General features: G+C 38.7%; 1 long non-coding RNA gene across 1 annotated transcript in view; it reads left to right on the top strand.

The window, feature by feature from the left end:
* The window catches only part of LOC102148778 (uncharacterized), a 74793-nt gene that overhangs the window by 31319 nt on the left and 15801 nt on the right, over positions 1-27673 (top strand). Inside the window, exons 4-6 of the long non-coding RNA XR_011428487.1 lie at positions 1282-1382; positions 13887-13928; positions 22558-22638. This is a non-coding gene — a long non-coding RNA (uncharacterized lncRNA). The remainder of the gene's footprint in view (positions 1-1281; positions 1383-13886; positions 13929-22557; positions 22639-27673) is intronic.

The following is a 27673-nucleotide window of genomic DNA, read 5'->3' as shown; positions in this document are numbered from 1 at the left end:
TCTGGATATTGAATTTGCTTTCAAAAGTCTATATATTTTGCTCATTTGTCTTCTGCAATTTAATTTACAAAATAAAAGTCTGAGGCTAACTTTAATTTTGTTTCCTAGAATTAATATATGTTATTTTTTCTAGAGGTTTATGGGAAATTTCTTTATTCTTGAAATGTAAATATTTCCCAAAGGTTTCTGTCTATATAGATATATTTTACTTAATCTTTCCTGCAACATAGTGAACTGTATATATGTGTGTGTGTGTGTCTGTATTTAGGACTTTTTTTTCAAGTCTAGAATGTTTTCTTTAGTTATATCTTTACTTATTGCTTCAATTCCATTTATTGTGTTTTCTTCCTTGGGTGCCCCTATAATTCTGCTATAATTCTAAGACTTAATTTCTCTCTTTTTTTCCCCCATGCCTACCATCATTCTCATTTTGCATACACACATAAAACACAAACACACAGATACTCATGCATGTGCATATATATAAGTACATTATATTTATATATAAGCACATATATAGACACATGCATACATGTAGGAGAAATTCTGTCATAAGTGCTAACTAAATGCCACTTTAGTTTGAGATCACCATTCTGTTTTTGGAATTTCCATGTGAAGTCTACAGTAAAGATATAATCCACACAAAAGAGGTTTGGATTTTGTTTAGTGGTGCTTAGAATATTCCAAGGGATATCCATAGGGAGTAAAGAAACAGTGTGACTTCATCATTGGCTGAATCAAGTTCTCATCCCATTTTATTCCAAAGACAGAATTGCCCTCATGAGGTTATGGAGACCCATAACTAACCTCCTTTTAGTGATTCATCAAAGCATGCTAGTCCTGTCGCCTTCTACTCTATTAAAAACCAAGGTCAGCAAACTGAAATATAAACAAAACATCTATAAGAACAATTTCTGTAAATCTTTTTTAGGAACTCATTTTGGCAGACATAAAGCTCTTCTCAAAGTCTAACCCAACCCGAATGGACTCTTTTAGAAGCCTATTTCCCTTTCTCTCTTCAGGAAGTGTAGAGAACAGTGTTTTTGAAAAATGTCCAATTTCTTGCTGGTGATTAGCTTCCTCAGTTGATTTTGAGTCGCTTGTACATCAAATATATCTGTACATTAAACATTTTCTCACTTAGCAGGTCCTCCAACTGTAGTCTCCTTTAACATGCTCCTTTTTTGTGTAGATATTATAAAAATGTCTTTAATCTAAAGAGAATGTTTATAACCTGCTTTTAACACTTGGTGTATTATTTTTTCTGCATGTTACACTTAGTTTGAGAGGAGTATTGTATCCTGACGAAGAACGTGGACTGTAGAATCTGAGGCCTGAGTTGGGATCTGAACTCCATCCCTTATGGAGCTGCAGGACCTTGGGCAAGTGACAATATTTCTCTGCTGCAGGTTTCCAATCTGAAAGAAAAACCACCCACTTCATTTAAAGAGCTAATGTGTTTAATCACACAAAAATGTCCTTATCGTGTGATGTATGTATTAGTTGTTATTGTTAGTTTTTGTGTAATTATCAATACAACAGATCTGTCTTTTTAAGTTGATATGACAATGCCTCCTACAGAAAAGAATTAAGTCTTTGATAAACATCATCTCAGGAACAAAGTTGAAATCTTCCTAAATTATAAAGGTTATTACTAAAGGAGACCAATTACTTGACCACTTGAAAAATGTTGGTTAGATTTTTTTGTGAACTTATTTCATTTCTAAATACCATTTATATATCTTATCTTCAGTTCAAATGTGCCTTGAATGGTCTTTGTTAAGGAAGATGACTAACTTCTTGCAGAAGTTTAACATCTTGGTACCCTTAGAAATGAATCTTGTTGGGGCCGGCCCATGGCCGAGTGGTTAAGTTTGCAAGCTCTGCTTCAGGGGCCCAGGGCTTCCTTGGTTCGGATCCTGGGTGAGGACTTGGCACCGCTCATCAGGCCACGTTGAGGCGGTGTCCTACATGCCACAACTAGAAGGACTCACAACTAGGGTATACAACTATGTGTGGGTGGATTTGGGGAGAAAAAGCAGAAAAAAGAAATTAATCTTGCACTTCAATTAATTACATTCTCAGGGATATTTGGATATTTTGTTGCTTGTTTGTTTTTCCAGTAAATGGCTTTTTAAGCAAGTGTTATCTCTTCCAATGCCTGTTGATTCAGAGAAAACGCCAGGAATTTATTGCTCTGATTTTGAACTGAATCATGTGGCTGTTTTCAATGTAATTCAAAGTACTGTTTAATCCCTTTGCTTAGAAACTATTGGAGTGAAAATGTTCATGTTGCAGATTACTTTTTGATAATGATACATGGGAAGATTATTCCGCAAGAAGTAGAAAACATGATACTTGCTGGAAGAAATTCAATGTCGCAACTGGTTGAAATAGAGAACACCCAATCCCATGTGCTAACAAAGTGGGGATTCCTTTCCAAAGCTTTGTACTATGCAAAGGATACTTTTCTGGTGTGCAGAGAAGTTGTTTCTGGGACCGTCACACTTGGAATTCCAGCAGATTACCCTATCGTCAAGTCATCAGTATGCCGCTATTTGAATAAACACAGCTGTTGTTTTCCAAGAAATATGGCTAGGAGCAGCAAGGAAAAAAGGGCAATTAGTGCTATTGAATTGGAGGGGTACTCAGGATGGTATATATGTATTTATGAGAGTCTTCGTTTCCGAATAGTCTATTTACCATGCTGTGACTTAACAGTGGGGGAGTAATGATCCCCTCTCCAAATCCTTGATACTTTACTGAATTTTGCTATTTGCCTAATATTAATTATGAATATTTTCCATAATTAAATAAATACATATTTTAATTCGTATGACCTTTTGCTGTCTTCTATCAAAAATATCTTAAAATTTTGAAAGCGGCTTGTTCTAAAGACCCATATATATAAGGATAAAATAGTATATTTAAAAAGTTCTGCTGATGATTTTCATTAGTTTTCTTGCTTTTGGAACACCTAGAGAGCCCAGATGTCATGTGCCAGTGCTGAAAATAAGGCTTGTTTTTAGGGAGTCAAGGAGATCCTTCAACATGTTGTAATAAAAAGAGTAGTGGACCAGAAAGATGAGACCATAAACTGGCTGTGTGGCCACAGGCAAGGGATTCCCTCCCCCGGGTCTTAGTTTACTTACCTGTAAACTGTCAAGATTGGATAATGTGATCTTTCAGGTCCCTTCAAATTCCATGATGCTTTTAATTTAGGCCTTTATTATTCAAGTCTGTCATTCAGTGCTGGGGAAACATTTATTACAGAGAGCCCTTAGAACTGGTGGTTGTCATTTTTGTAAATTAAGCCAAAAAACATACAAATATTCTAGCTGTTTTTGGCCTTTTAGTATAAATGAAGACAAGCAATGGGATGAGTAATTAAGATGTTCTCAGTGAGCCATTCACCTAAAATGGTTTGTTTTGAATTTGCATAATCTTAAATCTTTAGTCTATGGTTAAGAATGCTGGTTCAGGAGTATCCACTTGGCAGGTGGGAGAGAGAATGAGGGGAAGGCTAGAGAAAGGATGTTAAGATTCTGTTTCTCTGGTAAGACTACCAAGAAAAGGAAAATGAGGCTAGAGAGAGAATGCCTTTTCTTGAGAGGGTCATTGCTGTGGTGCACTTTAAAATCATCTCATTAAAGTAGAGAAAACACCAGCACCTGCTTGCTTGGTGACAGTGGCTTCCTTAGCGTCATGTCCAACAATCACTATGACCAAGTTATGTATCTTCTACTTTTATTTCTCCTAAAGACAGATTTGACCCTCAACTTAAAAGTCCTTATATTTTTAGTCCAACAAAACCAAAGGGTTTTAAAGAATTCTCTCAGACAGAATGACACACATAAAGGTTTGGGTTTGTTGTTTTCTAGCGTTTTTACATAGGTGTGAAAGAAAACTTCATTTAAACCTAATTCAGAAGTCAACAGAAGCCTTCAAAAAAGAATGATGAAGCAGCATGAGTAATGTTTGGGGTCCATACAGGGACGAGGATGATAGAGGGCATTTGTTCCTTAGTCAGAACAGCAACCGTCTGTGCAATGTCTGAGGTCTGACTGTGCGACCTTGGGTCCAGCCATGAAATACTGTCGCTGAACCCAACCCCTCCTCATTAATAGTAACAACACACAGCAGTTTAGTAGTTTATACTTTCAGAGCTCTTTTACATTTATTATCTCATCTCAGAACCATTTTTAGGATGATGTTAGCTTACCTCATGCCCTAGCATTTCATCATGTCTTTGCAGACATTATGGCTTAGCTGATAGATCTGGTTTTTCTACTCACGCTTTGGGCAACCTACGGAGGGAATAAAAGTGATGTTTTGGTTAGTGGTTTAACAAAATGATAAAGTTAAACTGAAAAAGAAAATTTCTAATAGTGTCAGATAATAAGTTCTAAGGGAAAGAATTAAGGAGGGCCTGCACAGTGCTGTTTCCTTACACTGTCACTCCATGTCAGGCAGACCCTTTCCCACACATTTCATTTGGTCCTCTTGGCAATCCCCTGAAGTAGGAGACTTTATTATCATCCCCATTGTATAGATGAGGAAACAGACACTTGGGCAGTTTAAATGGCTTTTAGAGGTCACAGGGCCAATGGTGGAGCAGGGCATAGTAACGAGTTCTTTTGCCTCGTTGGTCAATGCTCTTTCTACCACACCCTAGTGCCTCCCTGGGCATAAGAGAACTTTTCAAGTTGAGACAAATTTCTTGCATGCATCACTTTCCCTCCCCGAGTTAACACTCTAGGCACAGGAGAGCTCTTCTGAGTAATGGTCACAGTACAAGGTTTACTGCATTATCAGGGCAGCGTGATTTACCCAAGCACTAGAGAAAAATCAGGGATAGTAGACATAAGAGAGCGCTGAGACTAAAGCTGCAAATCTCTCTGTCACTGGATCTTTTTTTTTTTAAGTAGAGATAACTCTTGTTTCTTTGGTATGCTGAGGTTCATGCTACTCTTTGAGTCTTTCAGACAGAGGTTCAATACTTAATTGTTAATTAAAATTGTTATGGCTTAATACTAATTGTCGTGTTATGGCTAATATCTGGATGTTCAGTATTATGAAACCCACTATGTTGAAATTTGTTCACTCAAAAGCCATCAGCTATTGCTCCTTTGAGCGTGACTTCCATGGGCTTTTAAAAAGTTATTAAATGATGAAAGTAAGAAAGTTGGAGAATTAAAGAACTGTTAGGCAGTTTTCTACTTCAGTGCTCATGTTCTTCCTTATATAAGAGGGAGGAAGGGGCACTCCTAGCATGAGACTGAGGAGTAGTGGGAGGTCAGGCAGAACTGGACATAAATGGGGAGGCCATGGCAGTCATTTGACTCCAACAGTAGCACAACTTTGGGAACAGTTAAAAAGATCCATTGCTGCAACCCAAACCCATGACATTTTCCAGTGGACGCAGGATCTTGCAGCTGCTCTGTCACTCTGGGCCATGCATAATAATGATACAAGGTGCCCTGTAAAAGCCAGGTCTTGGAAAAATCCTGCCCTTTTTCTTCCCAAGATTGGATAGGTTGGTGAGAGATCTGCTTGGCAGGGCAATGGGCAGAAGCTAGGCTCAAGGTCTGTGCAGAGAGTGCATATTACTGAGGTAAGCCTCAAAGAGGGTAATTGGTGGTCCAAAATCTAGAATCCTGGAGAAAAACCTGAAAGTCTTGCCTGGAGAAACCAGAGACCAGAGGGGTTAGGGTGGTAAATTAGTCAGGATTCTTTGTGCCCATGTAATAGCAGCTAACTTTGGAAAGTTTAATAAAAAATTAGGGAATATATAAAGATATAGGGGAGTCTTCTCCTAGGTCTGGACATCAGCTGGACCCCAGTCATAGTAACAGAGGACTTCGGGGACCCTATGGTATTCTTTTTCTCTCTCTCTTCTCCTACCTCTCTCTCTCTTTTATCTTGGTTACCTTCTGGATGTTTGCTGCTTCTTTCTTCCTATGGAAATTCTTTTCCTGTTATTCAGTCTATGTAATAGAAATATGCTGTCCTTACCTCCTGAGCTTACGTGTTATAGGGCCAATAAAGCAAGACATTACTAGTTCCAATATCAACATCCCAGGAAAGAATATGATTGGCATGGTTTTAATCATGTGTCCACTCCTGCTTGGTTCAAACGTGACTGCTGAGGGTTAACTTCCTGACCTTGTGGAGGGGTGGAAAGTTCCTGGAGAAGAAGGAATCATGATAAGCTGAGAATCTGCCATAAAAGATGTCTACTATAGGTGGAACTGTAGATAAGAAATGGCACCAAAGATTAGAAATAGGAAGCTGGAATCAAATAAGAACGAATGGAGAACAAATTTGGAGAGTGTGGGACTGCCTTGAATGGATTGTTGTGATCATGACTCATTCTGATCAGTGGGTGGGCATTGGGCAATGAGCATATTAGGTGTACCTACCATCATATAGCTGGCAGGACAGGAGGCAAGTATGGCAGACAGGAAGAATTGGGTTCATAGCAAGAGTAAAATATTTGGTAGATATGTGAACTATACAGCTGATACAAATTAAAAGCTCCCATTGCTGAGAGAAGAGTTACAATTAGTGGTCAGTGGCCAATAGTCAAGGAAATCCCTGGAAATGGAGACATAGAGTAAATAATGCAAAAGAACAGGTAGGCGGCACATGCAACAAGGGGGACCCACCTATGGAGGTAGTATTGTTACTTTTGTCTGTTTCTACCCTTGTTTCTTCCCTCATTCTTGAAAAGGTTCAGTGTGCCAGGTGGGACAAAGCATCAGGAGCCTAGGACCAGGAGCATGGAAGCCACAGCTGGGACCTTTCAAGGTTGAGTCTTGGCCAGTGTCTAGAGTTAGTGGAATTGAGTCTGGACAGAATATCCAGATCCCAGTCAGGAGGCCCAGGTCTTACCCTTGGCATTTGCACATTGGTCTATGGCTAGAAGACCTCTTCCAGCCCTCCCTGGCAGATTGGCTGACCTTGTTGATATATTTCTCTGTTGGCTCAGGAATAGGTGAGGGCATCAGTGACTCTGGTTAAACGGTCTAGGTGAGCAATTCATGCACTTTTGGCAGTAATGCCGTTATGGGGATTCTAGTCAACTGTTAGTGGCATTTATTACCCCCGAGCAAAAATATTTCCTTTTATCTTTCGTATGTTTTTGTTTTCTTCCCCTTGATTTTTTTTCTTATCTTCAATTGTTGTAAATCAATAACATTTGAACTGCACTATCAAAATACAGTATTTTTTAGAAATGCATGAAGCCTTTTATAACAGAATAATTCTTTTTTTAATGCAAATAATTACTGCCTAATTATTCTGTGAGATTGTATTTCATTGCATATATTTTTAAAGCAGAGGGCATCTGCAAAGAGATTGTTTTATTTACCACTTTTTAAATCAGGCAGCAAGTCTATAGGACAATTCCAATTAAGTTAAAAAAATTCAATAATGGAAACAGGGTGAGGAAAATGGAGAAAATATATTATAGGAAGCAAAATTGTTTTGAAACAGAGCATTTTATGTGGCTTTCCTCAGGATTCAACGGCTTTTTAAAGAGATGGTTCCACACCTTGATTTACTATCCATCCAAAAGTTTAAATCTAAGGTTGTTTTTACAATGATCCTTCCATTTCAAAGTGTTCTTATTGGGAGCTGAGAGCACCCAAACAGAGAGGTGAACATTTAAAGTGTAGAGCATATGAAGCTGCACTAATATGAGGCAATTGCTCTGCATTAGACTCCAGAGAGTTGAATTAGACAATTCATATCTAAGAGTAAGATGAGCTCCATATTAAACATGTTTCTCTGTCTCTGAAACCAAGCAGAAAACTCATAAATGCACCTTAACTATCTTCCTGAAAGAGCATTATTACTGGTCTGCAGCTGTGGAGCCCTCTGTTCTCTCTTGAATGTACCTGGTTATTAATTCTCAAACAGTTGAAAGACAGCCTTGAATTGGTAGCTAACCCACAATGCCCTTTATGTAGCATGACTCTCAGAGGCCTCCCCCCTTTTGAAAAAGACTCACTTAACTCAATACGCTTACATGTTACACCCTTCTTTGTATCAGGAGGGCTCGGGCTGGAAATAGGGTAGAAGTAGGAGAAGATTCTAGGTAAAAGATCCAATCATAAAGGCTATCAGAAGAGTATTGAGGGGAGGTTAGATAGAGGTGAGAGGGAAAATCTTTCAGAATGTGGTATGGCCCAATATTTGTTCTAGAAACAATCCTGTTTACAAGAGGTAATTCTACATCATCCGCAATTCAAAGGGATTGAATATTCATATAAACCTTTAAATTGAAAATCTGAGCATGGCGTGGGGCTTGCAGAGCTAAATCTGTGATGGGCCTCTTTTCTCTACCGATACTGCTTTCTCATACTTCAGCAGCCCATGGGAAATTTTGTAATCCCTATGCGAAAATAGAAGACATTGAAATGTCAATTATTGGCTCATCCTAGGCACAAATTTAATAGCCAGAGCTTCTTTAAGTTTCATGTGAGGCCCCAGAGTCAACTCTTAGGTCATTTGGTGATACTATTTGGGTACTCTTTCAGTTATACGTATAGACTATAGAGTAGAGATCAGAAATTTAAGCCTTGGGGCCACTGGCAGGCCTAAGCAAAGTTGATGGAATTTTTTAGAGACATTGGCATGTCCAAAGAATGAGCAAATAAATGCGGGCAAAAATGGGGTGGGAGACTATCACAGAAAGGAGGAAAAGACAGAGGAAGGAGAGACAAGAGGAAGGATTAAGTGGTGGATGCTCCTAATCACCTTGTAGTGCTGTGCTGGAGCCAGCTCGAACAGGAGGGTAGTTTTCTTTTGAACTCTGTGTTCAGTGATTTCATGTGTGTTGCTTGAAATTGGCACAGTGGGAGAATTTACACCAAAGATATTGGCAAACACTATAAATCAGGGCTTTTCTTTTCTTTTCCAGAGAGCTTGTTGTTAAATATCTACTAGCATACTACTGAGCTTAGATGTTTCTTTGTGACACAAGAGGCCTAAATTACCAAATCTGTCATAGCAGGAATTTTGGAGAGGCCGAATTAGTTGGGCAGGGCCTAGTTCCAGGACCAGAAATAAACTGGAGATAACCTTCCTGCAGATGCCTGAAATCAGAAGCAGTTCATGATCATGGAGAGAAGTCAAACCAGTTGAGAAAGGTGTATTTCCAGGCATTTTACAGATAGCATGAGCAAGATCTCTTTTAACTCTTATAACAGAGGAGTAAGCTGTGGCCAAGAGAGGTTAAATCTATTCCACCTAGCACACTGGTAAGAACTAGGCAGAATGTGTCTTACCCCAAAGTCTTAATTCCTAATCCCCACGCTATAGAGTTCCTCTGTAGCCTAGACTCAGCCCTCAGCATCTAACTCTTACTCATCTTTGCTGCTCCACAAGGCCACTGTGTCCAATTAGGCAGGTGGTACTCCCCACGAGTTTTGGCATTCCCATTTACATTGTAATTTACATGAATGGTGCCTCCGGAGTATTATAGTGCATACCCTGTACAGCTGTACACAGCAGATCTGCCTATGGTCACCTCCCTCTAACTCTACAAAGGTAAAGAGAGCATCTTTAGCCCAAACATCACCTGTTCTACTCCACAGCAAAAAGAAGTTTACCCTCCTCTTCCAGATTTATAACCTTTCTTTATTGCTGTTACATATTCATTCATTTACTCATTCAATAAACGTGAATAAACACTCAATAAACAATAAAGAGTGTACTGTGATAGAAAGTGGGACTACAAGTTAGATAGCAGTTTACAGAATACGGGATTGAGGGGGTCACTGGGTGTATGTCTAATCTGGAAGCTGCAGAGGGGCAAGGGTGTAGATGTGGGTTTGAGGACTATGGACGGGTGGCCTGTACTTTCTGTACCATCATCGAGATGCCATCTCTTTTGAATATTTCTCTTCACCATGAGCAAAAGCCATAACCTAGCAACTTACTCCTTTTTTCTCTTTTTCCTTCACATTATGTTCCTGTCTTTTCCTAGGACCTTCCCTGAAAGACCTTATTTGTGGACATTGCTTGTCTAGATATTCCCCTGTCAGAGATCCTGACACTTTTTCTGCCTCTCCCCTCAAAATGAAACCATCTTAGATATAGGAACATTATCTGGTATTTTGGTTAGCTCAAAGGACATAATTTAATTTTATTTATTGAAGTGTACTTAATTTGTATTTGGTAAATCATTTTGAAATATTGATTAGTGAAATGACCTATGGTTTTAAAAAAATTTTAGATTCTGATTGTGTGACTTATTTAATTGTTTGTGATTTACATTTATTTATTTTTAATTGTGCATTTATTAATGACAGATGCTTTTCAACTATAAATGATTATGGTCTTAAGTATTTTATTAGCTGATGAATTATTCAGAATTACATTAGATATTCTAAGGTGGAGTTGGAGTTATGAATGCCATTTATGCATGAAGGGGAGCCATCCGTGCGTAAAGTCAGAGGTTCTCAAAGTGTGGTCCCTGAACCAGCAAGATCAGCATCACCTGGGAGTTTATCAAAAATGCTCATTTTGGAGCCCCGACCCAGACCTACCGAATCAGAAACGCTGGGGGTAGATCAGGCTGTCTGAGTTTACACGCCCTCCAGGTGATTCTAATGTTAGTTAAAGTGTGAGAATCAGTGATTTGGGTAATATCCACAAGTGAAACTGATAAACAAAGCAAATTTTAAAGGAAACGATACACAATGGTGTAATTAATTCACTTTGGTCAGAACAACACTAGTTTGGATCCTTTGGATATTTTTTTTCTTACTGTGTTCTTAATAACCAGACGTGTCTCAGTATTTTCACTTCTTTGCAAATAACCATTAGACAGATTTGTAAAAAGATTGATTGTACACTTTCATTTCCTCAAGCGGTCATTCATTCATTAAGATAATACTCATTCTCTGGGCAGCAGACAAAAGGCTGGAAGACATGCACAGCTGAAGGAAATGAAAAGGCGACAAGGCTAAGAGAACAAAGATGAGCACTGCCACGGTCCAGAGGGTGACGGTGGAGGAAGGGTTGTATATGCTCCTGCTTCTATTGGAAACTTCAGGAAATGAAAGTGTGTGTTTTGTGGTTTTTCCTTTATACCTCAAGAAACATGGAATAATGCTTTTCTTTCTTGGAGGATCCTAAATTTAAGCAGATGAAAATTAGTCTTGAGAATAGAAATACAGAATCAAAGTCCACAAATTTAATTATCGCTTCCCCTGGTTAGTTCATCTTATGTCATGATATTTACCTCTCTGGTGTAGAGGGTAAAGCATTACATCTAACACTTAAATTTTCAATTCTTTTGGTGTATCAGGAATGATCATACACAGAAAGGTTTGATTCATTCATCAGTACATGTTTACTAGGCTAACCATGTTATCAAGCTGACTAAGATGCTGTGAAAGATACAAGGCAGAGGGCAACATGAACTCTGCCCTCGGGGCATTCAAAATCTCCTAGGAGAGAACTGCCATTGCACAAGTAAGCATAATACAAGTTAAAAGTGAATTTGCCATCAAATGGGTCTAAATAAAGGGCTATGAGAGATCAGAGGAAGAAAAGCAGTCCTCTCAGCTTTGGTCAGGTTTGGTCCACAAACAAATCAAATTCTTATTAATTAGGTTCTTGTTCTGTCTCCTACTGTCACTGACAAACTAAATTGCTTCAAAAATAATCCTCTCCCATGGGAGATCTTACAGACAGACCCTAATTGCCCCACCAAACTGCTTAGAATTGAGCTCTGAAAAGAACTACAAAAGAGGTCAAAGGGGGCAAACAAGAGATTTTAAAATATTTGGTTTTAAAGGATATGAGTAGTAGGATACCAAAGCCTGAGGGTGCACAGCTGAGGTCAATTGGTATTAATTGCTAACACCTAGAGGTAATTAGCAATAATTACCCAAAGGAGGGAAGGGAGCAGCCAGAAGGACTTAAAGGCAGTATTTCCAGGAACTCCTACCACACTGGGAACCTAATAGTTTCTCAGTAAGAGGAAATAAATGTTTTCCACAGCAATTTGTTTAGTTTTTAAATTGCACTACAAAGAAACGCCTGAGGGAAGCTTATGTATATACTATTAAAACTTGTAGGTCCTCCTATCCAGAGGTGAAGATTTTTGCCCATCCATTGAGTCTGAGCTGGTCTTATGATTTGCTGTAACTAGAAGAGTGCAGGGAAAGTGAAATTTACATTACTTCTGTTGCTGGGTCTTAAAAGACCTTGCAGCCTCCACTTAGACCTTTTAGGAATGCTGTGCTGAGATCATCTTGTGAGGAAGCTGGTCTAGCCTACTGGAGGATGAGCAAAGTTGCATAGAAGATCCCGGCATCCAGACGGATGGCACCAACTCCAGATGCGTGAGTGAATATGTCTTGGATTTTCCAGCTAATGGTGTAACTCAAGTATCGGACACTCAAAGTAGATTCTTTTAACACCCACCTCTCTATGGCAAAATTATTTTCAATAATAAAAAATAATAATTATAATTTCCTTGATATAATTTTTAGTTTTAAAACAATTGGCAAGTGAAGTAATGAATAAATATCAATTTCGAAGATATTATTCAAATTGAGTAAAATATTTTGTGTATGAACTAAAACTTGTGTTTACCGATAAGAATGTTTTTTTAAAAATTAAATCATACAGAATGTGCTTTTTTTGCAGGGCAAGACTCACCCTAAGCTAACATCTGTTGCCAATCTTCCTCTTTTTTTCCCTTCCTTTTTCCCCCTAAAAGCCCATAGTTGTGTAGAGTTGTAAGTTCTTCTAGTTCTTCTGTGTGAGTCGCCACCATAGCACGGCTACTGACAGACGAGAGTGGTGTGGTTCTGCACCTGGGAACCGAACCTGGGCTGCCGAAGCAGAGCATGCAGAGCTTTAACAGCTAGGCCATCAGTGCTGGCTCACTAACAAAAATATAATACCTGACAATTCTCCCTTTGCCTCACCTTTAAAAAACTTTTACATAAATAAAATCTCCAAGTGGTCAGAGGACAAAGATTATAAAGATAAAGAATCAGAACTTGAATTTCTTCTCTTCTGCCATTCTATCGTTAATTTCAAATCTTAAACACAAGGATATGTAATACCACAGGGTTGGGGATACAAACTGCATGCAAGGAAAGCTTGAACAGTACCCAGTTATGATGAAATTATTCTTAAAACAGACATATGTAGCTGATACTGTGGACTGGGTCCCCAACTGTAGTGAGTTCTCCTAATTAACTTCCAGGTAGACTACAATGTTTATTAAAGGATAAATAATAAAATATACTAATTTGAAGCTTATTTATACATTATTAAAACTCAAGAACTCCAGCATTTTTTAGAAATTAGATCAATGCTATAGACTATCCCTCCGAAATTAGTGTATTAAAGTCTAACCCCCAACGTGATGATATTTGGAGGTGGGGCTTTGGGGAGGCAATAGGTCATGATGATGGAGCCCTTGTGAATGGGATTAGTGCTCTTATAAAAGGGACCCTAGAAAGCTCCCTCGTCCCTTCTGCTATGGGAGGACACAGTGAGAATACAGCTATCTGTGAACTAGGGAGCAAATCCTCACCAGGACCTGACTATGCTAGTGCCCTGACTTCAGACTTCTAGCCTCTAGAACTGTGAGAAATGAACTTCCATTGTTTATGAGTTACCCAATCTGTGGTAGATTGTTATAGCACACCGAAAAGACTATGACAACGGACAAATTTTTTCTTTTCCTGGGAGGAGTAGTTTATCACTGACACTATTTAGAAATACTGGCATGTGGTATAAAAGTATAAAGGGCTATGAGATAATTAAAAGAAGACTGACTTTTAGTCATTTTTATTATTGTTTTGAAATTCTACAAACAATGTAACTCATTGCCTGTGGATTGCTTCCAGACATTCCACGTCCCACTGACTGCAACCCCACGAATGAGCCAGGTGAGACCAGCAGCAGAATTGCCCAATAAACACAAAGAACTATCAGAATTAACAAATGATTATTTTGTGCTACCGAGTTTTGAGGTGATTGCATAGCCATAGGTAACTGGTACGGGGAATGACCTCTTAGAACAACTGGCCTAGATTTTTCTTCCTGAAGCCAGAAACAAATATAGGAGCCTTAATGTATACTAGTCTCCATGTTCAAAGTTGAAGGTAAAGATTCCGAGAATATATGTGTATGTTACGGCTTATCGAGGAAGGTGAAGTCATTTTAAACAAGATAGGAGGGGTGGTTTAAGAAGGAGAGAAAAATGTTTCTGTGGGGATTGGAGATTTAAAATTATCGTGTTCATGTTGGCAAGAGGGAGAGTGTTTCAAACAAACAGTGTATGAACTCCTGAGGATAAATCCTTTGTAGCATCCTGAGCAAAAACCAGACTTTCTGGAGTGGGATCTGAATATCCATGAAATCATGAGGAAGGCTCTTAAGTACTAGAAAAAACATAAAGCTGTGTCCCTTAGACCAGGAGGAATAACACGTGAGGATTGATATTTTCCAGGTATGAAGCTTTAACATACTTAGTTGGTAGGTAATTTCTGGAGAAATATCCAAGATATGATGGAAAAAAATTGGCAAAAATAAATAAATAAATCTTACCAATTACTTACAACTTTCAGTTTATGTGGGGCTCAATTATGTAACCAAAGATAAATGCTGTTTCCAATACTGTACCTGAAAATTCTACAAACAGGAAACTGAAATCACAGAAAACTAGAGAGTTATTTTAAACATTTCTTTCAATTAATTTCATGACTTTTATGACTTTGATTGATTTTTCATGATATCCCAACATTTCTGTCTCAAAGAATGGATGATTTTTAGCCATAATTTAGCTATGATGAAGTGCATATTTATGAAAATTGCACAGACTGTGGATATCAGGTGAAGTGATTGTTCAGGTGAAATTAAACTGAAACTCGTAGGCATGAGAAATAATTCTTAGAAATAATGAAGATTTTTATCTTCTAGCTGTTATGGAATCCAGCATATGTCCGTAGGTAGAACAATGATGGAGGACATGCTAGTGATAAGGGATGATCAGGGCTGAAAATTATGATCTCAATTTGTCAATAACAAAATAAATTAGAAAATTTATCTTCGAGTGATGAATATAAACTCTTATGTTTCACCAAGACTTAATAGGTAGAAATTTAGGAATATAATGTGGCAGTAGAAAGTAATGTCCTATTCAAATAAGGGCATAGTAGACATGATATTGTAATTTATAATAAGAAATATATATTTGGTCTTTGTCCTCACTTATGGCATAGAGATCCTAAATCTTTTGGAATTTCCTAACTGAAGAGGATATAAAGATGTCTTTTATTATGCTAATGAGGTGACTTTTGGACTGCACCTAAGGATGGGGGCTGGTTGCCGGTGGAGCCAACCGCGTGATCAGAGGGTTGAAACTTTCAGTGCCATCCCCCACCTTCCAGGGAGGTGAGAGGGTTTGAAACTGAGTTTGATCTTCAAGGGCCAGTGACTTAACCAATCATGCCTCAGTAATGAAACCTTCATAAAAACCCAAAAGTTCAGGGTTCAGAGAGGTTCCCAGTTGGTGAATCCATGGAGATTTGGGGAGAGTGGCATACTCAGAGAGGGCATGAAAGCTCTGTGCCCTTTCCTCACACCTTGCCCTATGCTTCTTTTTCATCTGGTTGTACCTGAGTTATATCCTTCTAGGATAAACCAGTAATCTAGTAAGTAAAATGTTTCTCTGAGTTCTTTGAGCTGATTTAGCAAATTAATCAAACCCAAGAAGGGAGTCATGGCAACCTCTAATTTATAGCCTTTCTGTCAGAAGCACAGATGACAACCTGAGCTTGCGATTGGCATCTGAAGTGGAGGGCGGTCTTGTGGGACTGAACCCTTAACCGGTGGAAGCTGGTGCTATCTCCAGGTAGTGTTAGCATTGAGTTGAATTGTAGGTCAACCAGCTGGTGCTGGAGAATTGCTTGGTGGTGTGGGGAGCTCCTGCTCCCTGCTACCTCAACACCTATTGGAATTTTTGAGTGGCCAGAACCCTTTGTGTGGGACACTCCATTTTTAACAGGGTAGAGGTATAATGAATAGTGGAGAGATGTTGGGAAGGATATAAAGAGAAAAATAGACCTGATACTTTTGTGGAGTGGATTAAAGCATGCCTGGTCAGATAGAGAATGTGAATGAGAATGAAGTTTTCACGGTAAAGATTACAAAACTGGTAAAGAAGCAAGATACAAAGGTATGGCAGATTTTTATTTCCTGTCTGGACATTCCTGGAAGTCTCCTATTAAAAACAGAGGAGTTGGCAAATCGTTAATTTTCCTAGCTGACAATGAATTTCATAATTAAGAAAACCTTGAGAGAAACTGCTGGTCTGGGCTTATTTTAACCAATAAGAAAAAACAGCATGATAAAGAACAGTGTCAGGAAATTTGGGGTGGAAGTGACCACAATATGATAGAAGTTCTTCATAGGTAAAGAAGGGAAAAGTGAACTCGGTCAGACCTGATTCTGACCTTCTTGAAGGTGTACTTCAAAAAGTTTAGGGAAAATCAACCTATAATTCCATAGCCAAGTATTCAGAATAAACCAAAGCTACAATGAGGTCGAAACACATAACAACAACAACAGTGATAATTGAGTTCCTGATACAAGCTAATTGCTCTTCCAGGCACTTTGAATATGTTATTTCTAGAAAAACAGTTTGGTTTCACATTTACCATGGACCCCAAAGAGGAGAAAAGGGGTGTCTGTGTAGAGTGGGGGTGGGGTGGGGTGGAGGTGATGGGGGTGGAGGAAGCCAATACGCTCATAGATAAATTCAGATATTTTAAAGGTCACAGGTAGAAAGTAAATGCAGGTGTCCCCAATAAGGGTAAATGTAAAACTGTGGCAGAAAACTGTAGGGAGATGTTATGAATACCCTGAGCTCAAAATATGCTAACGTCCAAGAAAGATACCAACCCAGAACAATTCTCAACAGAAATAATTCATCAGGGGCTGCTTTTGGTGCATCCAGGATGACAGGGACAGAAATGCTATTCAATACTCTTGTTTGCTTCCTTCTCTGTCAGGAAGAGGCTTCAAACTGGAAAGAGAACAAATATAGCTAAGCGGTATTCAAATATATGAGGAGGGATAAACAGCAAAGAGAACCTTGCTGTTTTCAATATGTCTATCTCTGGACCATGTCTGAAACTGGGACATCATGTCTGAGTGAAGCAGTCATGATCAGGATCATGCTTCTACCTGTTGTGTGTTGGTGGTCCTGTTTGCTGCTGTCATTCTTAAAAATAAAATTAATATTAATAAGTTTATATGCATACTATATGGTATACAATCTTATGAGTGGTGTTCCAAGAAGTCATATTTTGGGAGCAAAACAAAGCCTAACAATGGCAATTTCAACAAGTAATTTTGGGTAGTGCTGGTGACTTTGCTAGGAAATCACATGTTCTATTACTTGAACATTACCCAATAGTGTTTGCTGGTATTTTCCAGTGTTTGAATATTTGCTATAGACTGTGGCTCCTTCTAATTACTATTTTCTTTTAAGATTGCACCTGAGCTAACAATTGTTGCCAATCTTTTTTTTTCTTCTGCTTTTTCTCCCCAAATCCTACCAGTATATAGCTGTGTATTTTAGTTGTGGGTCCTTCTAGTTGTGGCATATGGGATGCCACCTCAACGTGGCCTGACGAGTGATGCCATGTCCACGCCCAGGATCCAAACCAGTGAAACCCTGGGCCGCCAAAGCGGAGTGGGTGAACTTAACCACTCAGCCACTGGGCCAGCCCCTCTAACTTCTATTAAATATAATATTTCTTACCTTGTAAACAATGTTTTAGATATCCATAATAATGAGTAAAGAGTATGAATAATATTGAAGTATTTTAGGAGTAACTTATGATTTTAGAAATTCCTGAGAATTCCTGGGAATCTGATTCCTTGTTGCCAAATCTCAAAGATTAATATCTGTCAGCAATTTGGAAACACTAAGTTAACCATCTTGTGCTCAAATCAATTATGACAAATTAACCTGATTTTATTTTTGCTAGTGTGAGTGGAATATTTGTTCACTAGGCTGCCTCAGATTTACTACACCTGGATTTCAGTAAAGCATTTCACAGTTTCTTATTATATCTTAGTGGAGAAAAGGGAACTATTTGAGCTGAATAATAGCACAATTAAGTAAGTTTGTAGCTTTTTAAACAATGATAATCTAAAGTGTGTTACCAGATCAACGTCATCTTGGAGTTACTATAGTAGAGGCCACCCCGATGGCTGTGTTCTTAGCCAGGTCCTCACCAAAGACTTGAAAGAAGCCAAAAAAAATTGTTTTTCATATATGCACATGATTATTAAACACACACATACACACAATGTGTAAAGAATGTATTGGCTGATACTCAAAAATTTCCAGTAAGTTGGAAGAAGGTGCTGAGAACAACCAGATGAAATTTAAGTCTAGCAATTACATTTAAAAGCCCCAACTCTACAAGTATACAATGCAGGAGTCTTAGATTAATGATGATTTATGTAGAAAAACAATCCCAGAAATTTTAATTGACTGCAAGTTTACTATGAACTTATGAGAGACAGAGTTGCTCAGAAATCTAATGCAATCTTTGGTTTCATTAACAGAAGTAACATATACAGAACATACAAGGTATTAAAAACATTGAATTCTGTATAGGTCAGACTATGTCTCAAGTACTATATTCAGTTTAAGAGTGTCATTGGTAAATGAGCATAAATCAAGAGGAAGATGTCCAGGATAGGAAAAAATATCTAGATATCACACCATGGGAGAACTGGAGGAGTTTCACTGGATAAGGGAATACTGATAGAGGAAGAACCATCGTCTTCAAATATTTGAAGACCCAATCTTGCCTGTGAATGTGAACTAGAGATTACACTTATTCAGTACAGTGCCAGGTAAGTAGGGCCAATTACTGTAGGTTATGAGGAGATAGATTGTAATTCAAGTTACAAAAATGTAATGGGAATGGCTCTAAACTCCCCATCACTGAAGATATCCAAACAGAGATTAGAGTGTTTGCTGCTTCACAAATCTGTTTTCTTTTTATGCATTTTCTGGAAGTTTGTATTAGGTGACACCTAAGTTTCTTTCATCAGGAAGAATCTAAGATTTGGTGCAATAATCAATAATCAGACTTGAAAATGGAGAAAATGAGCATATCTGCCGTATTATTGACTCTCATTTGTCAAGGTCAGATTAGGCTGACCAATCATCCTGTTTTGCCTTGGACTGTTCCAGTTTTAGGACTGCAAGACCCAAATCCCAGGAAACCCCCAGTCCTGGGCAAACAAGAAGCATGGGTCACCCTAGTCAGACTCAGTCAATAATTCAAGGTGAACATCTTATCTCTTGAGTTGATCCATGGAATGAAATTGTGCTAAAGGGTTGGTTGATATGATTTACCATGGCTATTCTTAGCAAGTGGGAGGAAACCCAAAACTATTAAAGCTTCTGAGTCTAGATCAGAATTTTATCAAGAAACTCCTTCAAGGATTTGAGCACAAGAAATTTATTTGTGTGGTGGTCCTGACAAGTCCAGCTAGGGGAGTGAGGGAAGTAAGACAGGAAAGGAAAAAAAGGCAATACAAGATGCTTTAATGAACAGATCACCACTGCAGGCAACTAGGGCTTAATCCTACAGAAGATTCTGGGAAACTGTGTAAAACACACTTCAGTGCCTCGCACCTCTCAAGGGCTCTTTCCAGTTACGTTAATTCCTGGGCATGTCTTGCTCATCCTGCTGACTCCTCCATTTAAAGGAAGTCCACAAGAGGCTGCAGGGTGGCGTAGTGGTTAAGTTCACGTGCCCTACTTCGGGGTCAGGGGTTCAGAGGCTTGGACCCCAGGCACGAACCCAGCACCACTTGCTAAGCCACACTGTGGTGGCATTCCCCATAAAATAGAGGAGGATTGGCACAGATGTTAGCTCAGTGGCAATCTTCCTCAAGCAAAAAGAGGAAGATTGGCAACAGATGTTAGCTCAGGGCCAATCTTCCTCACACACACAAAAAATATAAAATAAAGGGAACCCTCAAGTCTTCAAAGTTGAGTGTAGAGAGGATATGGGTGGGACACTGCCAGAGACTGCTACATGCCTCCATTTAGACTTTTGTTGCTACTTTTATCTCTAAACTAGTTTATACACACTGTCACACAGACACACTGGATTGAAAGAAGCAGCATGCATTTGTGGCAGGTTGAATAAATGGACTCAAATAGTTCACTCCTTCCTCTATCCTTGACTTTCACAGTAATTTTTCAAACCTTCCCACTAAATATAGAGTGAACTTTCCTGCCCCTTAACCTTGGGTCTGAACATGTGACTCTTTTGGTTAATAAAATGCAGACAGAAGTAACCATGTTGCCAGGACTAATCCGAGGCTTAAGTTTTTTGTGTTTCTGTTGGTGCTCTTGTGCCTCTGCCCGTGCCATGGGTAGAGCATAACCCAGCTAGCCTACTAGTCCACAGAGGATGAAAGGCGCGTGGAACAGACCTAGATCCAACCGCAGCTTAGAACTGCCCAGCTGAGCCCTGTTGAAATCAGCAAAGCTGCCCAGCAGACCTGTAGCTACATGAGAAATAAGTGCTCGTTGTGTGTGGCCTATCATAAAACTTTAATTTTAAGACTTCAAAACTAAGACCACACCATATATAACACCCTTTATGGTACATTTATAGTATAAATTGATAATTTTGTAATTCCTAAAATTATTTTGTAGCAATCACAATTGAACTATATTGTTTTATTGTATAAAACAATAATATATTAAACATAGACATTAGACTGCTGCCAGCCCTGGTGGTCTAGTGATTAAGATTTGATGTTTTCATCTCTGTGGCCAGGGTTTGTTTCCTGGTCAGAGAACCACAGCCATCTGTCGGATGTCCTAATGTGGCGGCTGCATGTTGCTATGATGCTGAAAGCTATGCCACCAGTATTTCAAATACCAGCAAGTTCACCTATGGTGGACAGGTTTCAGGGGAGCTTCCAGACTAAGAAAGAGTAAGAAGAAGTATCTGGCCGCCCACTTCCAAAAAAACTGGCCATGAAAACCCTACGAATAGCAGCAGAGCATTGTCTGATACAGCGCTGGAAGGTGAGAGGATGGCCCAAATAGACAAGGCAGGGCTCTGCTCTGCTGTGCACAGGGTTGCTAGATATCAGAATCGACTCAACAGCACTAACAACAAAAAATTAGACTCTCACACGTGTCACAAGTGTCAGCCACTTGTTCATGTCAGGACCTATAAATCTTCCTTCCTTTCTTTTCAAAATACAGAGTTTATTTTTAAGAGCAGTTTTAGATTCATGGCAAAATTGAGAGGAGAATATATCCCTGTCCCCCACACACAGCCTCGCCTTCTATCAACATCCCACGCCAGAGTGGTACATTTATAACAACTACTGAACCTACATTGACACATCATCATCATCCAAAACCTATAGTTTACATTAGGGTTCATTCTTGGTGTTGTATTTTCTATAGGTGTGGAGAAATGTATAATGGCATGTATACACCATTGTAGTATCATACAGAAGAATTTCACGGCCCTAAAAATCCCCTATTCATTCCTTCCTCCCACCACCCCATCCCTGGCAACCACTGATCTTTCACTGTTTCCATAGTTTTGCGTTTTCTAGAACGTCATATAGTTGAAATTGTACAGTATGTAGCCTTTTCAGATTGGCTTCTTTCACTTAATAATATGCATTTAAAAAGCTTCCTCTATCACACAACATTCTAACCACTTATATTTTAAAAATATACTAGGAGTCTCAACAAATGGGAGGCGCCTGCACGTCTTGACCCCTGAAATAATCTACTCTTGGGAGAGCTGGTTTACTTCTCTAAATCCTGATTTCCTCATTAGCAAAATGAGGGACAATAATACTTACCTTGGAATGCTGTTTTGAGGATTAGAGATATTATATAAACAAATAACACTGTAATAGAGGGATTGCTATAGTGAGATTACTGTGGAGGACCAAGTGAGATGGGAAGTAATTGATAAAAAGGAGAAGAAAACTGAGAGAGTAATGCAAAGAAATAAAATAGTATTGTCAGCCAAAGGCTTATGTGAAGAGCTCCTTCCCCTAGAGGGATCAGAGTGGTTCCTATGGCACTTTTGCTTCTGTTTGGGAATGATTTAGGAGGAGAGACTCCATTTGCAGTAGCTACTCCCAAGACTTGTCCACGGGAAGAAGGATGCTAAGAAATAATAGACCAATATACTCTTAAATGTAGTCAGCAGTGAGAGGTTGGGTTTAGAGGGAAATTTGGCTCAAGATTCACTGTGCGTTGAAGGTCGAGGAAGGGCTAGGAAGTAGAATATAAAAGTGAGTGTGTCCAAAGCTGCATGCATTCGTGGATGGTGTCAGTATTTTTGAGTAGGATGGAGGTTTGGCATGCCCAGGTCTCCCATGGATACTCAGTGTCCATTGTAATCTTCACACCTGATATTTGTTATATGAATTATATGACATGTTTTCTTACTTTAATTATGTACCAGATATTTCCTGTTTGCCCCCCAGATCCACTTTCTATCCTTCTCCACTCTGCTCTCTGTCCAGGAAGGCTGATCTCTATGGACTACCTCAATAGATCCCATTCAGGTACTGCTATCTTTTCCTAACTCGGCATCAAGTTCTGTATTTAAGATATTTCCTGGTGTTCTGAGAGAGGGAGACGGTGAAATGTGTTACACAGCAATCATCAATAAAATTAATAAATTGCGGGAAATCGTGAGATGATGTGGCTTGTGCTACAACAGGTTCACTTCCTCTGTCTAGTAGGTGCTTAAATGACATATACAATGATCATCACATGATCCATTCCGAAAACAGGGCTAAGACATTTTGGTGTTCTCCAAAGAATAAATGTTGGAAAACTCTACAAATTTGTTCGGGTTTCAGAAAGGGGCAGCTGGGTTAGAACATTCACAATTTTTATTCCTTCGTTCTTTTTCCTTTCCTTTCCTCTTTTTTTCTTAGCACTGCTGAATAATGTAAGATGAGTGCTGTATAAAAGCGTGGCTATCTGGAAGGCATAGATTTATCAGAAAGGACTGCCACCGAAGCAAAATTTGACACCAGCACTTGGACTCTTTCTTCCACTTTAATGATCTTCAGGATATAGTCTTTAGAAGACAACAGACAGATAAACAGAAACCTTCAGCTAGCTGATGATCAAAATCCTGCCCAGGCAGATTACATTTTATTGTTAAGTTCGCATTTACAACATATAACATGTATACGATATTTTACCAAGTTGGAAGTTATTTTTTTTCTAATTTCTTCTCCATTATTCACATTAGTAATTTATTGTTATATTTAAGAAACAACAGGTTATTTAGGCACTTGGAGGAAAAGTCCTCAACAAAATCTCCTATCTGCATTATTTGGGATCATGAGAGCAAGTAGGTTCACTCTTAGATATCATTAAAATATTTAAATCAACTTCAATTATCGTTAATAGGAATTTTTAAGTAAAATATTTTACAAAAAGCAGGATATGTCATAATACAGTCTAGTGAAATATCTTATTTCAATTACTGCAATTTATACTTTCCCACAATTTTTGTCTCTTCCCTGTATGTCACTAGCAAAGCATGTTTTCATTATACATTATGTTCATTGCTGAAAAAATTTTGATGAATAATTTCATTAGTGACTGCAAAGATTCCCATATAAATGGCTGTGTCCATCCATCCATCTATCCTCTATTTATCCATTCATTTATGTACCAGGAAATATGCTAATGTGTGGAAAAGCAAGAAAAGAAACAAATTATTACTCTCAAAGAATTCACAAAACTAACGAAAGAGATAGGTAAAAGAGTAGACAATTAGTGTGATGTGGTCAGGCTGCTAATTTAGAGTAGGATGGTCAGTGGAGACTTTTTGAAGAAGATGAAGAAGGGGCTAGAAGCAGGAATCAAGGGCTTGGGGGATGGAAAGTTATAGCTGAGCTGAAGTATAACTGGGAGTTATCCAGTGAGTGAGTGGAGGGAGGAGGCCAGAGACTGGAGCTTGTGCAAAGCATAAGTCTGAGCGACCACATCATATTTGGGGAGGTGTAGTGTACATCATTTAATACATTATCTATATGTGTTGTATAATGCATCTAATACATTAATCTAGAGCATAGGGTACAGGTGAGAGCCATGAAAGATGAGCCCAGAGTTACAGGCAGGCACCACATCATGAAAGCTCTCTGATGAGCTAGGAGAGTTTGCAGTTTTTGCAAGACTCAATGACCATGAGACTCAATGGTGGGCCTTGAGTGGAGCAGAGTGATCAAATATGTGTTTTAGACAGATTACTCTCAGGGCCATGGAATGGATAGGACGGACCAAGAATGGCACTGGAGGCATTAGACAATGAGTGAATGAAAGCAGGGACTCCGTCTGTACATTTACCACTCTATCTCTAGGTCTTTGACCCGCATCTGGCACATAGTAATTCCTCCATAAGTATTTGTACAATAAAGGAAGAAACACAGAGATCATGTAGGAAACTTTTGAAGTAATCCCAGTAAAAAATCATGAAGGCCAGAACTAAGGTAATGGCAATAGAGAAGTGGATAGTCTAGATCAGTATTTTCTAATCTTTTCTAATTATGATCTATATTAGGAAATACACATGCGTGACTCAGTATACACATGTGCACCCACACCCCATGCCTGAAACTAACATTTTACTAAACAGTGCTTACTCCTACTGCCTGAGATGCACTCTATTCTCTATCTTATGCCATGCCATGCCATGCTATGCTAGTTTGCTAGCGCTGCCATAACAATGCTGTAGACTGGGTGGCTTAAATGAAGGAAATTAATTTTCTCACAATTCTGGAGGCTAGAAGTCTGAGATCAAGGTGTTGGCAGACTTGGTTTCTTCTTACGGCCATGAGGGGAAGGGTCTGTTCCAAGCCTCTTTCATCAGCTTGTAGATGGCTGTCTTCTCCCTAGCTCTAGCTCTTTGCAAAGTCTTACCTCCTTGCATGTATGTGTCTTAATCTTTTCTTATAAGGATACCAGTCATATTGGCTAGGGCCTACTCGTGAGACTTCATTTTACCCTAATTATCTCATTAATGGCTTTATCTGTAAATACAGGACTTCAAGAAATGAATTTTTGGGAGATACACAATAACACTACTCTATTTTTTTTTTTAGTCAATCAAAGTCCATAGTGTACATTAGGGTTCATTCTTTGTGTTACACATTCTCTGGGTGTAAAAAAATCTGTAATCACTTGCGTCCACGTTACAGCATCAGGCAGAATGGTGTCACTGTCCTAAAAATCCCCAGTGCTCCACCTATTCATCCTTCCCCATCCCTAATCCCTGGCAAGCGCTGATCTTTTCACTGAATCCATAGTTTTGCCCTTTTCAGAAGGTCTTATGGTTGGAATTATACAATATGTAGCCTTTTCAGATTGGCTTCTTCCACTTAGTAATATTTTCTTTTTAAAATGCTATTCCTAATCTATTAAACTGATTTCATGGCCAACTAAAGGATTGCTATCTTCTATTGGGAAGACACTAGTTTAAGGAGACATGAAGGAAGTACAACTGCAGGACTTGGTGACTTAAGATATGGGGAGGGGAGGGATAGGGGTCTGGAACTTAAGAGACAGTCTGTGATGAATATTTGACTGGCATATAGGTGTTAATTGAAGTCCTGGATGTGGTTGTGTCCACCGTGAAAGTGAAGAGAGGGTGAAAATTGGAGAGTGAAAGAATAAATCCTAGAGAATGTCAATTCCATAGGTGTCTAACTTTGTCTTGGGTTTAATTTTGAGTTGAACGTCTTTAACTATGTTAGTTTACCACTTTTTTTCTGTGAACTGTTTGTTCAGATCTTGTGTAAACTTTTCTATCGGTTTCTTGATCTTTTTTTTTTCTTTTTTGAGGAAGATTAGCCCTGAGCTAACATCTACTGCCAATCTTCCTCTTTTTGCTGAGGAAGCCTGGCCCTGAGCTAACATCCATGCTCATCTTCCTCTACTTTATATGTGGGACACCTGCCATAGCATGGCTTGACAAGCAGTTTGTAGGTCCACACCTAGGATTTGAACTGGTGAACCCTGTGCCACCGAAGTGGAATGTGCGAACTAAACCGCTGTGCCATGCAGCTGGCCCCTGGTCTGTTGATGTTTTCAACAATTTGAGAAAGACCTTTCTATATTAAAGGAAATAGTCCATTACTATATGTTTTCAAATATTTTTCTCAATTTTTTGCCTTTTGACTTTGTCTATGATATTAGTTGCTATACAGAAATTCTAGATTTATATGTAGTCAGTTTTACCAATATGTAACTTTATATCTTCTGAATTTTATGGCATGCTTAGCAAGGCCTTCTCCACTCTAATACAAAGAATAATCTTCTATGTTTTCTTATAGTACTATTATTCATTTATTTGTTTAATCTTTACATTTGGAAATTTGATTATCCTGAAATAATATTGATGTATGGGGCAACATAGGGGTCTAGTTTTGTTTTTGCCTATATGACCTGGCAAATGTCCTAACACTCTTTATTAAATGAATCCTCTTTTCTTCTCTGATTTTAAATGCTATGTTTATCGCATACCAATATGTAATAAGTATTTGAGTTATTTCCGAAGTCGCCATTCTGTTTCATTGGTCTTCCTGTCTAATCCTGTTCAGTAACACATTGTTTTAATTCATTTTATGATGTGTCTTTGAGACACTGAATAGGGCTAGTTCATAGTTATTCTCCCCACGCACATACATTTCCATGGGAAGCTTCACTTATTTATTCTTCCAAATGATCTTTAAAATAGATTGTTAGATCCTATCCCCACCTTAAAAATCCACACCCCAAAACAAACCCCCAAACTTTGGAAATTTGATTAGGACCACAACAAAATTATAAATTAACTTAGGAAGGTTACCTTCTTCACACCAGTGATTTATTATACTCAAGATAATTTTATTATATATCCTTGTAGTTAAAGGCAATGGTGGCAGCACAGCTAACATCAGCAAAAATTTCTAAGTCAAACCATAAGAAAATACAAGAAAAGTAAGTTCTATGCAAAACAATGCCCTTAGCATAACTTGCAGACAGAACATGTCAAAACTGCAAAATAACTGTCCATGAGTGGTGAAAAATGACTGAATTGAAGCAAGCGATCTTTCACACTCCATCTCATCCCCAGGGGTCCCAGGCTTTGAGGTGGGTGGGCAAAGGCAGATGGAGAAAAACTGTGAGGAAGAAAAAGAAGAGGCCAAGCGACGGGCTGTAACAGTGATTTGGAAAGCCTTCCAAAAATGTTATATCTACCCTAAATCTAGAAAAAATCAAACCAAAAACCTGGAAAAGTGTCTACCAATATTAGAGCAAGAGCTACAGGGAAGACTTCAGAGTTCCTGTGACTTAATGGGGCCGCCCAATTTTTAAGGAGAGATTCAATTAAATGGATAGACTTGATTTAAATGGGAACTCTTCAAAATACACAACTTCTGTGGGGAGGAAAAAGCCAAAGGGGTGCGAAGTGCTCCTTTGCAGTCAGGTACTTAAGGAGAAGTAGAAAATGTAGGGGAGAATGTAGGATTCTGCAAGAAACAGAAGAACCATAAAATTGGAGGACTCACGACACTTTCCCCAACATCAAAAAAAACA

Source organism: Equus caballus, chromosome 18 (genome assembly GCF_041296265.1).
Source record: "Equus caballus isolate H_3958 breed thoroughbred chromosome 18, TB-T2T, whole genome shotgun sequence".
NCBI lineage: Eukaryota > Metazoa > Chordata > Mammalia > Perissodactyla > Equidae > Equus > Equus caballus.
This window is presented reverse-complemented; position numbering and strand designations above follow the sequence as displayed.